Here is a 7657-nt window from a genome sequence, read left to right as displayed (position 1 = left end):
TCAACTCCGTATTCGAACTGGGCAGCAACAGCGTCGGTCTCGTAGTCTACCGGAGAGAAGAGGGGGAAGAAACAATGAATACCATGTAAACAGATGCATATCAATGCATGACAAGACAAGTAACGATGCTAGGCGTGCCCTAGCGTGGTATGAGGTGGTACCGGTTAAGGGGGGAAACATCCGGGAAAATATCCCCGGTGTTTCGTGTTTTCGGGCAGAGGAGCCGGAGGGGGAAAGTTGCGGGTTCGATAGGTTAGGGGTGTGTGGCGGACGAACGGACTGCGTATCCGGATTCGTCTCGTCGTTCTGAGCAACTTTGATGTTGAAAATATTTTAATCTGAGTTACGAATTAAAAGATATGATTTTCTAAAGATTTTATTAATTTCTGGAGTTTAATTAATTATTTAAATTAATTCGGAAAACAAATTAATGACATCAGCATGATGTCATGCTGACATCAACAGTCAACAGAGTTGACTTGGTCAACCTGACAGGTGGGTCCAGTGGGACCTACCTGTCCTACACTGTTTAGGTTAATTACAGATTAGCTTATTTAATTACTATTTAATTAACCTAACTAGTTAATTAAATTAATTAAACCGGATAAGTTAACTGAATTAATTCATTAGATAATTAACTAATAATTAATTTTATTAAATCATTTTTATTTTTATTTATTTTTAACTCTCTTTTTTTCCCTTAACGTTCTGGGGGCGGGCCCCACATGTCTGTGGCCCATAGGGGCCCTTAGCGGGCACGGGCGCTGCAGGTAACAGGCGCGGGCGTGGTGGCCGGCCCCCAACAAGGCGCCCGAGGGGGGCGCCGGCGAGGCGCAGAGCGGGTCGAGGCTGGCAGGGCGCCACCGGCGACCGCACAAGCGACATCATGGCGTAGCGGGCCCAGGGTGGCACGTAACGAGGAGGACAAGGCACGGGGAGGCAGTCGTGGGTTCAGGGGAGGGGGAGCAGCGGGGGAGGCCGATGGCCACGGCGAACTAGGCAGGGCGCGGGTGTCTTCGAGCGGTGCAGTGGGGCGAGGCCACCATGGCGACGGTGCACGCGCAGCCCGACTGGTCCCCGGCGCCGGCTGGGGCGGAGGAGGGCGCTAGCCACACTACTAGAAATACCACTACTAATGGCGCACCTAATATGGCCATTAATGGCGCATCACTGGTGCGCCATTGATAGCACGCCATTAGTAATTTTTACTAATGGTGCACCAGCTGGTGCGCCATTAGTATCTGGTATACTAATGGCGCACCACCTGGTGCGCCATTAGTATATGCGAGGGTGCGCCATTAGTATGCCTCCCAGTTGGCATGTATACCCAGGTGCTTTGGCATACTAATGGCGCACCACCTCTGGATGCGCCATTAGTAACCGCAGCATACTAATGGCGCACTACCCGGTGATGCGCCATTAGTATGCACTGTCATACTAATGGCGCACTGTCGTGTGATGCGCCATTAGTATGAATTTTAGTTTTTTTTTATTTTTTTATTTTCTGTTTTTTGCACAGGTTACAAAATGTATAATTTGACAAAATATAGACAGCACACATCAACAATAGATTCATCAAATACAATAGAAGATTAGTCTTTGAATACAATTCATCATATTAGTCTCCGAATACAATTCATCATATTAGTCTCCGAACTAAAAAGACCGAACAAAGATAGAACATTATATTACAAGTCTCGAGACCGCGAGTAGCGAGTTTGTCTTCGCATTACAAGTCGATATCGATCATCTAAACTACCATCACATAGAAGAGAGCTGCGGTCATCACGATGAGCATCATCACGATGAAACTCGTCTTCATCCGGTTCCTCCAACGCTCCCTCCCCTCTCCCGCTAGATAGAGCGCGTATCTAGATTCGGCCTCGGCCCTAGTGGTGTACCCTTTGTAACTGTTACCGCTGAATCGGTGAAACTGTCTCCGACACTCCTCCCAGTCATCGTAGACTCCGGGAACCTTACCCTTGTACACGACATACGTCGGCATCACTATGCACTAGCCAAACGAAACGTTAGTACCAATTCACAGACAATACATAAGCAATATATAATTATGCAACAGAACGATCGGAAGAGAAAAGCAAGACATTAATAGCATCGATTACATCTAAGTTGAACGACTCTCGAAACCAAAGAGACATACTACAAGTTCATTAAAGTTTAATTACAACATGAGCCAATCGATGTTTCAGAACTAGACAACTCGACTCAAGGGACCGGAGCGTGGATGAAGCCGCCGTCTATCGTGGGAGTCATGAAAGAACGGGCGTTGTCATCCTGCATTTGTAGCATTGTGTCGATGTCACTGTTGGACGGTTGATTTCTGAGGTAGAACTGCCCCGAGGTACGAAGGACATCTTGATGGATGATTTCCGCAAACTCCGACTGGATGTGAAAGAATTCTTGTCGGAGGTCCGCGTCCTGGATTGCCGACACGCTCGCGGCCCAATCTTTGAGTTTACTCGGTAGCAGAAGTTGATGATGGTCCCGTACGATCGCCCGCATGTGATGGATGGCGTAGTAGGCACCCTTCTGACCGCCAGGCGGCTGCTTGACGCAGCAGAACATCGTATTGTGGGAGAACACGTGCTTGCCGTACTTACGAATAGGCCTGGTGAAGGTGCCTCCAGATTGGGCGTAGCCGGGGAGAACATCATCAAGAACCTTCTTGACATTTGTGTAGTCTACGTTCGACTGACGGTCCGGGTCGAAATACGTGGCCATGGAATATTTGGGGCTTAGGAGGATGAGCGTGCAACGTGTGTCACTGCAGAAAACACGGAATGTTAAAAGAAAAACGATTGAAAAGTAAGAATTCATATGTTACGGGCCGGTTGAGGGGAGGACTTACTCGGGAAAGTAAGGCACGAGGAAGTTATCCTTATCTTGGTTTGCCAGAATGACGCCTTCGAGGTAAGAACTCGCGACTTGCCGGTCCCCAGCGCTGCCCAAGATCTTGGCACGCATGTAGAAGGGGTCGACTATCACGATGTCCGGGGTCTTGTCGCGAATGATCCGCATCTCCATACTCAGCGAAAATAGCCGAACGAAGGTGTAGTGCAGCGGATGAAGGTTAAACATAGCAAAGATGTCATCAAACCGCAGGACGATCGTACCCCCGATGTCGCCATCCACAAAGCCCTTGCCCTCTGGCACCTTGGCCACGAAAACCGGGTATGCCACATCCTTCTCTCTGAGACGCCGCTTCTCCAAAGAAAGAACACTGTCATGCAGACTCCGCATAGCACCGGTTGCAGCATTGAGCATATTTGGTGGTAGCATCGCCCTACCCGCCACATGCACCCTCCTCGAGATATCCTGCGGTGAAGGTGGCCCGTCCTGAGCACGGATCGTACTCGGTGCCGGCTGGCTCGCACCCTTCTTAGTCTTTCTTTTGCGTGCCTTCTTCTTCTCCTATAATGGGACCGAGTTCTGCTCACAGACCGCCTTCTTGACTGTGTTGGGGCTGATAATATTTCGCACCTCGCCTATCTGAGGCTCGGTGAAGTCGGCAGCTGGAGGCGTCTCCTGAGAGCTGAACGCCAGACGGCGCCTGTTGCAACTTGGCTTCTCCGCGGTACGAGCTAGATCGCACACGTCTTTTGTTGGGTTTGGTTCTTGAGAAGGAGGCCCCATGAAGTCGCCATCGTACCCATGCTCGGCAAAGTACTGATCGACGTTGCCAAATGTATCATCGTCGTCGTCGTCGTCGTTCTGATCCTGTGCCATATGCATGTTTGGATCCAGTGGCATAGGGATGTCCGGCACCGTTACGGCGGTCTTGCCATGGGGCCGACTTGGCGCCGGCACGACTGGCGGTGTTGTCTTTGGGGTGGTGTCCCCCGCCCCCAAACGAATGTGGCTCTTCGGCCAAAGCAGGGGCCAGCTCAGGCAGGCGCTGAGGGTCATCACGTCATCATCGTCGGCCCCGACGGGTCAAATCGGAGGTAACAAGTCATCGCAGCCTGGCAGCACCCGAACCAGTTGAACCCTAAACAAGTTGGGTGGCATCTGGGTACCGTGGAACAAGGGGTTGCCCGGTTGAACGATTTTGCCCTTGGCGACATCGACCAACTCGTTGTTCACGAAGTGGAGGAGAGTGCACGGAACGTCGGCGGCGCCCTACGAAAACATGTAGGGCGTCAGGGATGCCCAGTCAAAGGCAAGGAGATGAAGTCCTCGGCCGAGAGAGGCTTAATTAGTTACCGTGATGATGGCGTCGAGCTCGGCTAATGTCGAGGCACCGCCAACGGCGGGCGTGCAGTTGACGGAGCGGCCGCTTGCTGAAGAGGTGCCGGCCGGCGTACACCCGGGTGCATTAAGCTCCCGTGCCGGCGTCGGAGACACCAATGCGTCGGAGACACCAATGCCGTCGGGCGCCGGTCCTTCCGTTGCCTCTTCGGCTGGCTGCTATCTGTGCGTGCGCCGCCATCATCAGTGGTGGCATCCTCGGCGGCACCATCAGTGGTGGCATCAGTGTGGTCATCCTCGGCGGCACCATCCGTGGTCTCAGGATCGGTGGGGAAGGCGGCGGCCTCATACAAGTGAGGTTGTTCCTCCATCTCCTGGGACAGCTCCCAGAATGCCTTGCCGCCCGAACCCCCGGCCTCATCGTTGTGGGCCATGTTTCTCTCTAAATAGAAACAAAGTTTGGTCAAAAAGTTGGTTATTGTCAAGGAACAAGATCATGGTCTCATCATTTAGGGTTTGTCGACACCGAGGCATCCTAAAATCTAAGCTTTTATCATTGAGGGTTTTTCGACGCCAAGGCACCCTAAAAGCCTAACTTTTCATCATTTTGGTTTTTATCGACACCGAGGCACCCTAAAAGCCATGCATTAGTCACAAGTACGCTGGGGCACTTGATCCTACTTAATTAACTACTAAGATACCCCGGCCCATGCATTAGTCACAAGTACCCCATATGTCCTATTTTTAGCAAAGTCATGCTAAAATTCACGGAAAATTTCAGCATGACCTTTGCTGAAAATAGGACATATGGAGTACCCGAATTTGCCGGAACGGAAGTTAATCGACATTCCGGCAAACTCAAGGGCCTCTCGGGGTACCTGCAAAATCATCACGACACGATGGTCGGTGACAAAACCCAGCAAACTAGCAAAATCATCACAAATTGTTTTCTGTTAAAGATGATCATCATCTTTACAAGTCTTTCTCAATGTGATCACAAGTAATTCAGAGGCATCACAAGTAATTCAGAGCATCACAAGGCACTAGTAGTTCAGTACATGAACAAGTTTTACAAACCCATATAAGAACAAGTGAATTCTAGTCCCATTGACACTCCTGGTTTTCTACAAACACCAAGTACTAGGGCTAACTGGATGTTGGCTATCTTTTATAGTGTCTCTGTTACGTGCCAGTTTGGTCATTGCTAACTCTTGATGTAACTGATATTTTGATTCCTGAACCCCCGATATGCTGTTGTGGTTAATCCTAAGAGAAGATTTTGAACAATGAGAAGTCCATGGATATGTTGTGTTTCTGACTTCCGTTGAGGATCATGGAAATTGGATATGTGAGTGGTCGGTGGACCAACTTTTCACTAAAAATAACAGAAGAGTCCTTTGTTTTCCACTAAAATTATCAGTGTCATCTGGTTTCATGGCAATATTTATCTAGCATGTTCCGTATTGATTTCATTGTATTTTCTGTTCCATCATATTTCAGTTAGTACTAAGGTTCTTTTTTTAGGGAACTCAGTTAGTACTCAGTTTACAGAAACGGTTCGATGTCTATCATATACAACCATTTTCCCTGTTATAAAAGACATGAAAGATCACAACAATATTGATCTGAAAAGAACAGAAAAAAGAGAAATAGTATGTATGCAGTGGTGATTCTACCTTGCTTTCTCAGCCGTGGGTGATGAAGTGCCTCTGTTCTGTTGTGTCTGCAGTGGTATGGAGATGATTGAAATGGTATTAGGTTCAAATATGATCGATGGATACTCTAACTGTCCCAAAAATATTGAGTTTACTTGATCAAAATTTTAACTGGTAAAGATATATATCCTGTTCATGCATATGTTCACTTGTGTTATTATTATACATATGTAGACTGCGGCACGGCCCATGCTGAAGAGTGCTTTGGTGAAATGACCCAGATGTCTCATAGAGAAGGAACATAGGTGTTATAAAACAATTAAGGGTTTGGTTTGAAGAAATGTATAAACAAACTACTCGTTTTGTTTTCAAACACAAATGGTAAATATGTTGAGGCCCAAAAACTAAGTGTACCAACAACCTAAGCTAAACAAGATGAGCACAAGATGTATAATAATAACACAAGTGATAAATAACCTAAAAGAAGATAAATAACTTGAAGCACTAACAAACAACTTCAGCGGCACGATTTTTGCAGAACCACAACTTCATAGATTTATAACACAAAAGCACAACTTCAGAAGAAAGAGTAACACATAACCCAAGTTTCCAAGTTAGAGGAGTTCGACAACGGATCTGACAGAAATGGCCCTGCGATGTCAGTGATGATGTGGAGTCTCAATTTACTCAAAAGACAGTGTTGTAACGACAGTAGCTGAATCTGGTTGCAGAAATACAATTTTCTCCATAATGCGCAGTCAACAACTTAATGAGTTCAGCAGAAGGTTTTAACTAAATATTCTGGAGGTGTGAGCATCAACAATAAATCTTCTCCAATGCTTTACACTTGCCAATGACAAAACAAAGTTGTATCTCTAGCCAAGTTTCAACAGGAGCCAACCTCAAATCCTTCAACTTCTCACAACAGAAAATCATATCTATTCAGGTTGTGAGCGTTGTACGAGGAATCATAACCCACAACAGAACCCCAGAAGTTCTCCCTCGATCTCAAATTCAAACTTTTGGAGCTTCGTCCATCCTGGACCGAACTTTAGGTGGCCATACTAACTGACTCCCTTTTAGTTCTTTATTACATGATTTGCACCAGAAAAATCTTCACCACATGCATATATAATGTTGATCTCCTATATATGTTTTGCAAAAATTCTATATAATCCCACAAAAATATCGAAGACTAATGGCGAAGCTTCATAAAATTTGACTTAGGTCAAACTAATATGCAGAGTAAATAAAACAGAAAAAGTAGTTAAGTTTATTTTGACAATCACCCAATAACCCTGAAAGAACTGGCTCTACCCAACTTATATCCATCCAGAGGCCCAAAGAGAACAGACCCTTAATATATACTCCCTCCTTTAGTGATCTACACATTCTCATATTTCTTGACATGATCTAGCCCAAAGAGAATCGACCCTTAATTATATACTCCCCTTTAGTGATCTAAATACTCTTATATTTCTTTACGCGATCTAAACATTCTAATATTTCTTTATGCAGGGAGTACATGAACTAAAGCACTGTCATGTGTCATCCCATGGAAGAAACAGAGAATTGCAGAGGGGTTAGCTAGGCAGGCAGGCGGTAGACCTTGAGACGGGCTCGACGTTGATGGCGCGGCACTCGTAGCAGCCGGAGAGGCCGCGGAGGGAGGACGGGTGCCCCGGCGATGGTGGTGTGGACGGGGCGGGGTCGAGGTGGGGCAGCGGCGTCGGGGCGGGGTCGAGGCGGCGTCGGGGCGGCGGGGCAGCGTCGAGGCGGAGTCGGGGCGGCAG

The sequence above is a fragment of the Triticum dicoccoides genome, chromosome 3A (genome assembly GCF_002162155.2).
Source record: "Triticum dicoccoides isolate Atlit2015 ecotype Zavitan chromosome 3A, WEW_v2.0, whole genome shotgun sequence".
Classification (NCBI taxonomy): domain Eukaryota; kingdom Viridiplantae; phylum Streptophyta; class Magnoliopsida; order Poales; family Poaceae; genus Triticum; species Triticum dicoccoides.
The sequence above is the reverse complement of the archived record's forward strand: the minus strand, read 5'-3'. Positions refer to the sequence as shown.